This window comes from Mytilus trossulus, chromosome 7 (genome assembly GCF_036588685.1).
Source record: "Mytilus trossulus isolate FHL-02 chromosome 7, PNRI_Mtr1.1.1.hap1, whole genome shotgun sequence".
Classification (NCBI taxonomy): domain Eukaryota; kingdom Metazoa; phylum Mollusca; class Bivalvia; order Mytilida; family Mytilidae; genus Mytilus; species Mytilus trossulus.
This window is the reverse complement of record NC_086379.1, coordinates 56,314,779-56,324,235: the sequence shown is the minus strand read 5'-3', so window position 1 is coordinate 56,324,235 and position 9,457 is coordinate 56,314,779.

Below are 9,457 nucleotides of genomic sequence, written 5' to 3'. Positions count from 1 at the left end.
ATTGCTATGTCATAGACATGATAGATATATACCGTTACTGACCCGATATCACAATTCCTCATGAATATTCAAATAGAAGTTGCGGAAACTATACTCAATCATTCATACAACCTCTTCAACCTGTTTTTGTTTCCAACGTATACGTACAACGAAGCATAAACAACTCAAACTTATTTCTTTTACCATTTTTGGAAAAACATATATATTACTCGTTAATATTAATTTTTGTTTGAAACCTACAAATCATTATGTTTTATGCTTAGTGTTGATATTCTAGTCCATACTCAAAAAAATTTGTTCACCATCAATTGCGGGTTTCAACAGGTGATGGTACATTTGATTTCATTGTGTTGTATAAATCTCTGTCTGATAGGTGGTCTTTTTAAAGAGGGATTTTCGCCAACATTGTAATCAAATAAACAACATTAACACTGTAAACACATTGAACAATAATTGAAAATGTTTTTTTCTAGATTGCAGTATAAAACAATAATAGTGCATTGACTTGACATATCAACGACATATCTGTTTCTAAGCCTCATCCATACATGTATATCATTGATATGTCAAGTCAATGCACTGCTATTGTCTATATATACAAATGTTTGGTGGGTCTCGTTTGGGGTCTAAGGGTGACGGGGGATTGCCTAAATTTTGTAAGTGTGACACGTGAAAGTCAAATAATTGTGTCGTGAAAACGGGAAATGAGGTCTAGCGGGCCACGGGAAATGACAAAAAAATGGGAATTGCTTACATACATACAATCACAATGTAGTGTAAGCAGGATATGGGAATCCGGGATCGGAACCCGCCAATGAGACCCCCTATAAATACCTGACCTGACTGTAAACATGGTAGACAAACAGCTCTTGATGTTTGTGGTGTATCAATTTTCGAAAGGAGTCTTTGAATATTTTGCTTTACCCCTATAATTTTCCAAACAGGGAATTTCGTTTGACAGTTCAAAATATTAACAGAAATAATATCAGATAAACAAAAAACTTTATCGTAGTATAATAACGCTAAATCAACAGACCAGGACAGACCATAAGTTACCCAGTATCATAAGCGAGCTACACCATTCGTTACCCGTCTTATCGTCATGTACAGTATTACTCCATGTATTTACATTCAGTATTCAATATAGAATAGTCACACTTATAATTCATACTTAGCAAAGTGTCTTACACATGTATTATTATCTATTAATATTCCAACTGTTTACATTCTGACCCTGCTTTGTGGACATGCGTGTCAAAAATAACCAGCATTATCTCCCCTTCTACAATTTGAGATCACAATGCAATCAGATTTATCAGTGAACAATTCGAGCACACCGTAAATAGTTACACAATGTTGATTGGTCCCTGTTTAAAATACGGACGTGACCTTCTAAATTATATTACCTCAAAAGATTTTAAACAGATTTTTTGAATATTTTAAGTAATATGAGAAAATCTAATCTAATTGGTGCGATGATCATAAGTTACGATAGTCACGGTTGGGCCAGTTGGACGGCGAGCACAAATCGAGTCCATAAACGTTACGTCCAGGGGCAGATCCAGCCATTTTTAAATCGTCAAAAAAAAGGGGTTTCCAACCCCCGAACCGCCCCCCCCCCCCCCCCCCCCCCTTTCTGGATCCGCGACTTACGTCTTTCAATTCGTGACTTTTTTATTACGACGTCGGCATTTTTTTCACAGAAAACAAAAGCGTAACAAAAACACTGGACAACTAGTTTATCACATAACTTTAAACATAAAAGTTCAAAATATTTCTTTTTTTTCAAACACTGTGAATGTGGATTGTAATGGTCAATTATGGCTGTCTAGCTTTCATCATTTTATCATAAAAAAAAAACTTCCTATTTAAAATATATGATTAACACGGTTGTATAAAACTACTTTTAAAAGCATATTTTACAGTTGAGGTCAACTTTGTGCACGCCGTCTATAAAATCGTAGCCTAGATCAAGGGGTGTGTTCCGGGGGTTGAAATCATCCTTTTTGTTTGACAATTAATGCTTTTGTATGGTGAAATATGATTGGATTCCCCAATGTATATGAGTTGTGTGTGTGTTGGACCCCTTAAGGATATGAAAATGGCTATATCCGCGCATGAAAAACATGATAACATCATTCATCGGTTGAAATGACTGCACACCGTCTGTTTTATTGAAACTACAGACGCTTGTGTACAGGCGGACATGTTAACGGTCATTTTTTACCCCTTAAATTCGGAAATAAAAAAGGGTATTTTAAATCTACCAAATAACATAATTCAGGTGTGACTAATGTATAATTGGTTTGAATGGTTTTATTCTAGTATATTTTAAAGCCCTTAATAGCTTGCTGTTTGGTGTGCAACCATTCTCAAATACAAAATAAATCCACCAACATGCATATTTCTACAGAGAGGCCTTGGCATGTATTTCTTATTTAAAGTTAATTCTATAAATATGTGCACTATACATTTATTTTATTGAGCACACACATCTTACTTTTACGTTAATAATTGCGATGATGTAACATTTCAGTTTGAATAAAATGCATTTTCCTATGTTCCGTTGTAATTTTGCACATAAAATCTGCGAAATTTATTACATCAACTTCGTACTACATTTATGTTCTAACGTCAAACCCGGTTTTTGGCGTTGGCTGAAATTTGAAGCAAGTTCTCAATATAAACCATAAGTTTTAATGTTTAATTTAAGGCTAATTTTTATCTTTTCATATATCCCTCTATATAGCAAGAATTGTTTTAGAAAAGTTTGCTATGCATTATATCCCAAATAAAATTTGAAAAACTTGCATTTGTTTTCACCTCATCACAGATTAGAAAATAAGAACGATCCTAACGAAATTAATTGCCTCATAAATGACAAATTTCGAATTCATATCTCTTCATCATATGGTATTTTCAATACTTTTGAAAAATAGCGCAAATTCGCGTTTGATAAGAAAATGTCAAAGTATATGACGTCAATATCGTCAATTATACATGTTATGTCTTCATAATGCTAGGCCCAACTGACCGTTTTAATAATACGAATCAGCATCCCATCAGAAAGATGTAGACGGACAATGCTATATTAATTTATATCATTACCTGTGTATCTAAATGATTTTATGAAATTGATCGATTGATTATTGGTTGCTAATAGTTCCAGTGTCAAGTATTTCATGCATGTTTGGAACGAGGACAAATTCACCATAAATACAATAGTAAGGTCCATGTAAAAGTGACCGTCCGGAACAAAAGTCGACGAAATTTGGACTGCCACTGGAAAAATGAGGGTATAGTTTGATACTGATAGAAGTTTGGCTTTGCAGCAGGCCACCTACGCTACGCTTAAAGATTTCGTTTCTGAACTTGTACATCTTACTCAACATCTCGCAAATCTAAACGGATGCCCCACTTTGGCAAGAATTTTAATGCCGGTCGGAAAATGACCAAGAGCAACTATATATTTCTGTTCCCCAGTCACACTTGGGTTTTAAATTTGGAAAAGTGAATTTTAGCTAGCATGCTTAATACTTACCAAACTGTTTTCTCAAGCTGAATTTATACCAACATGTTTCATTTTATCATTTTATTAGTTCATATTTTATTGTGTACTTCAGAGACATAATATCCCTTTAAGACAATGTTGTAAAATATTATCCCTCCGATTTATGTTGACCTGTACCATTTCACAAATTGCCCGCAGCTCAGTAAAAATAAAAATGTTCATGTGTTAAGAAACTCGTCTATAATGAACTTTTATAAAGAATAATGCTATTACATATCTAAATGGTGTAGTAACATGATAATAAATATCAATTTCCCATGAAGGATGAATATTTATGAATTTTGAAACGTGATTGTGAATATGAAATATAGATTGTTTGTACAGAGAGCTGTAAAATATGGATTATTATTGTGTTATAGTCCTGAGATAGATAAATCATATACACTTGTTACTGAAATAAAATACAGCAGCGCCTATCACAACTCCCATTATACTAAATCAAGTGGGGAAGTGCGTTAATTTGAAGTTTATTTCCAGATGCCGTGCTGACGCACAACAACATCCGCAGTTAAACCACACATAATGTAGAGATGTTTTTACAAAATCATTGTTTTAAGTGTTTTATGTACATACCAGCCTAGAATGAATCTTATTTAAGCCAACATTGATTTTGTTTAAGGAGGGAGATAGAATACAGACTGCATGGAATTTAGAAATGGTTTTCGAATCGGGGGATAAAGTGTAGACACACGGGTTAAAAAAGGATTGTATGATTCTATCATATTTTATATCATATTTATACGTCCTATTGTTAACCTCAGTCGTTAACTTAAATGCTTCAATCATTGTACTTGATTAATATCACCAGAGACATATAATATTATATGTCTCTGATATCCCGTTATGGCCTGTAATTTCGAAAATAAAATATTCTATTCTATTTTATTCTATCCTATTCTATTGTACAAATTTGTGTTCAGTAACAAAAAAATGTTCTAATGACGGTCTTTCAAGTGAAGGCAGGCTTTTTAAATTACTTTCATCATGCAGTGAAGGTTGATATTGTTATTTGATTTATAAACATCCGACCGAACGATATATCCATCAGTGTAGTGGAAAAAAATAAGATGCAAAATGGTACAGGGATATGCAAGACATCGTTTAAATATGTCGCCAAAAAAAAAAAAAAATACCCAACCAAGTCCCATAGACAGGAAATATGTATTATGAATGTCTTTGTAAAAATATTACATTTCTTTTCAGATTGATTTTTTGAAAGAATAAAGAAAAATGAAAAGTAAAACTTACATTTGTTTTAAGTCACTATATTATGTCCCAGGTCGGACTATATGTCACGAAACACATTATTGAAAGTAATTTGTTTAAATATGTGAAACTTTCAATTTCCTGTCACGAAAATGTATCTATCATATTTAAGTTATAGAATAATGTCAGTATCACATAAACATTTAGTCATATTATAGTATCCAAGTTTTGTATCATATTAATAAGCTCTGAAACATTTACTACTATGTTAAAGTGGTCGAGAACTCCTTTATTTCAGTTAAAACAGGTAGGAAGGAAACCAGAGAATAATATTGAAGATTAACAATGACTTCTGTTCTTCCTGCTTATAACGCAGTTTTTCCAAGGTGGTATTTGCTTGAGACTTTAAACATTTTTTACATACACTAATGTATAAGAATAAAAACCCTCTTCCAAAAATAGATAGTTTTGCACCATGGAAAATTATGAACATGCACAGCCAGTGGCAGATAAAATAGAAATCTAACATTTCTTGGAATACAAGTATCCGAAAAGTGATCAACATCGATTATATGTTAAATCAAAATTCTTAACTAAAGAAATAAGTTTTTAATGATCAAAATGTTACTAAAATTATAAATCATTAAAAAGTTGCAAGAAGATCGCGAATAACATATAATCTATTAATTTGTAAAGCATTATCTCCCTTAGAACGTTTAAATATTAGAAAGAATAAGTACCAAGTCAGGAATATGACAGTTGTTATCCATTCGTTTGATGTGTTTGGAATTTTGATTTTGCCTTTTGATTTTGGATTTTCCTTTTTGAATTTTCCTCGGAGTTCAGTATTTTTGTGTTTTTACTTTTTACATTTCTATTCAAATTTTCATGGAAGTCCTTGTAAAGTTAACTCCAGTACTTCGATTTTCGATTTCATGATATTCTTCCAAAATCTTCAGAGAAAGTGGTTTCCAGCAAGTGGGTTTCCAGCAGCTCTTGAATCTGAATTGGTGATGTCTTGAAACATAGAAAAACAAAAATGTATAAACCTGACAACATCTGTTATGTTTTTATCCTGCAGAATTCATAGTCAAACACAAAACCTGAACACAACCATTATTTTGTTATCCTATATCATTCATAGACCAACCAATGAATCTTTATCACAACCATTATGTTGTTAACCTGCGGCATTCATAGACCAACGATAAAATCTAAACCGTGACAACCATTTTATTGTTATCCTGCGGCATTTATAGACCAATCATAATACATGAACACAACCATTATGCTGTTATCATGCAGAATGCATATAGACCAAGCATGAAAAACAAAAGAAGCCATTATGTTGTTATCCCGAAGAGTTTGTAGACCAATCATGAAACCTGAACACAACCATCATGTTGTTATCCTGCAAAATTCATAGACCAAGCATCAAACTTGACGCATCCATTATGTTGTTTTACTGCAGTTTTCATGGACAAAATATAATACCCGAACACAAATATTATGATGTTAGCCTGCATAATTCATATAACAAGCATAAAACATGAACACAACCATTATGCTGGTATCTTGCAACACAATCATTATGTTGTTATCTTGCAACACAACCATTATTTTGTTATCTTGCAACACAATCATTATTTTGTTATCTTGCAACACAACCATTATTTTGTTATCTTGCAACACAACCATTATTTTGTTATCTTGCAACACTATCATTATTTTGTTATCTTGCAACACAACCATTATGTTGTTATCTTGCAACACAATCATTATTTTGTTATCTTGCAACACAATCATTATGTTGTTATCTTGCAACACAACCATTATTTTGTTATCTTGCAACACAACCATTATTTTGTTATCTTGCAACACAACCATTATTTTGTTATCTTGCAACACAATCATTATTTTGTTATCTTGCAACACAACCATTATTTTGTTATCTTGCAACACAACCATTATTTTGTTATCTTGCAACACAATCATTATTTTGTTATCTTGCAACACAACCATTATTTTGTTATCTTGCAACACAATCATAATTTGTTATCTTGCAACACAACCATTATTTTGTTATCTTGCAACACAATCATTATGTTGTTATCTTGCAACACAATCATTATGTTGTTATCTTGCAACACAACCATTATTTTGTTATCTTGCAACACAACCATTATTTTGTTATCTTGCAACACAACCATTATTTTGTTATCTTGCAACACAACCATTATTTTGTTATCTTGCAACACAATCATTATTTTGTTATCTTGCAACACAATCATTATGTTGTTATCTTGCAACACAACCATTCTTTTGTTATCTTGCAACACAATCATTATTTTGTTATCTTGCAACACAACCATTATTTTGTTATCTTGCAACACAATCATTATTTTGTTATCTTGCAACACAACCATTATTTTGTTATCTTGCAACACTATCATTATTTTGTTATCTTGCAACACAACCATTATGTTGTTATCTTGCAACACAATCATTATTTTGTTATCTTGCAACACAATCATTATGTTGTTATCTTGCAACACAACCATTATTTTGTTATCTTGCAACACAACCATTATTTTGTTATCTTGCAACACAACCATTATTTTGTTATCTTGCAACACAATCATTATTTTGTTATCTTGCAACACAACCATTATTTTGTTATCTTGCAACACAACCATTATTTTGTTATCTTGCAACACAATCATTATTTTGTTATCTTGCAACACAACCATTATTTTGTTATCTTGCAACACAATCATAATTTGTTATCTTGCAACACAACCATTATTTTGTTATCTTGCAACACAATCATTATTTTGTTATCTTGCAACACAATCATTATGTTGTTATCTTGCAACACAACCATTATTTTGTTATCTTGCAACACAACCATTATTTTGTTATCTTGCAACACAACCATTATTTTGTTATCTTGCAACACAACCATTATTTTGTTATCTTGCAACACAATCATTATTTTGTTATCTTGCAACACAATCATTATGTTGTTATCTTGCAACACAACCATTCTTTTGTTATCTTGCAACACAATCATTATTTTGTTATCTTGCAACACAACCATTATTTTGTTATCTTGCAACACAACCATTATTTTGTTATCTTGCAACACAACCATTATTTTGTTATCTTGCAACACAACCATTATGTTGTTATCTTGCAACACAATCATTATTTTGTTATCTTGCAACACAATCATTATGTTGTTATCTTGCAACATAATCATTATTTTGTTATCTTGCAACACAACCATTATGTTGTTATCTTGCAACACAACCATTATTTTGTTATCTTGCAACACAACCATTATTTTGTTATCTTGCAACACAACCATTATTTTGTTATCTTGCAACACAATCATTATATTGTTATCTTGCAACACAACCATTATGTTGTTATCTTGCAACACAATCATTATTTTGTTATCTTGCAACACAATCATTATGTTGTTATCTTGCAACACAACCATTATTTTGTTATCTTGCAACCCAACCATTATGTTGTAATACTGCAGAATTCATAGACCAAGCATGAAACATGAACACAACCATTATTTTGTTATCTTGCAACACAACCATTATTTTGTTATCTTGCAACCCAACCATTATGTTGTAATACTGCAGAATTCATAGACCAAGCATGAAACATGAACACAACCATTATTTTGTTATCTTGCAACACAACCATTATTTTGTTATCTTGCAACACAACCATTATGTTGTTATCTTGCAACACAACCATTATTTTGTTATCTTGCAACACAAACATTATTTTGTTATCTTGCAACACAACCATTATTTTGTTATCTTGCAACACAATCATTATATTGTTATCTTGCAACACAACCATTATGTTGTTATCTTGCAACACAATCATTATTTTGTTATCTTGCAACACAATCATTATGTTGTTATCTTGCAACACAACCATTATTTTGTTATCTTGCAACCCAACCATTAGGTTGTAATACTGCAGAATTCATAGACCAACCATGAAACATGAACACAACCATTATCTTGTTATCCTACAGCGTTCATTGACCAACCATAATACCTGAACACAATCATTATGTTATTATCCTGCATCGTTCATATACCACCCAGAAACCTGAACACAACCATTATGTTGTAATCCTGCCACATTCATAGACCAATTATAAAACATAAACACAACCATATGTTTTTTTTTCTGCCACATCCATACACCAATCATAAAACCTGAACACAACCAATATATTATTACTGTGCAGCATTCATAAACCAAGCATGATACCCGATCACAACTATTATGTTGTTATCCTGCGCAATCTTAGGCAAAGCATAAAACCTGAACGCAACCATTATGTTGTTATCCTGCAGAATTTATAGACCAATCATGAAACCTAAACACTTTATATTGTTATCCTATTCATAGACCAATCATGTAACCTGAACACATTATGTTGTTATCCTATAGAGTTCGTAGACCAATCATGTAACCTGAACACATTATGTTGTTATCCTATAGAGTTCATAGACCAATTATGTAATCTGAACACGTTATGTTGTTATCCTATAGAGTTCATAGACCAATCATGTAATCTGAACACGTTATGTTGTTATTCTATAGAGTTCATAGACCAATCATGTAATCTGAACACATTAT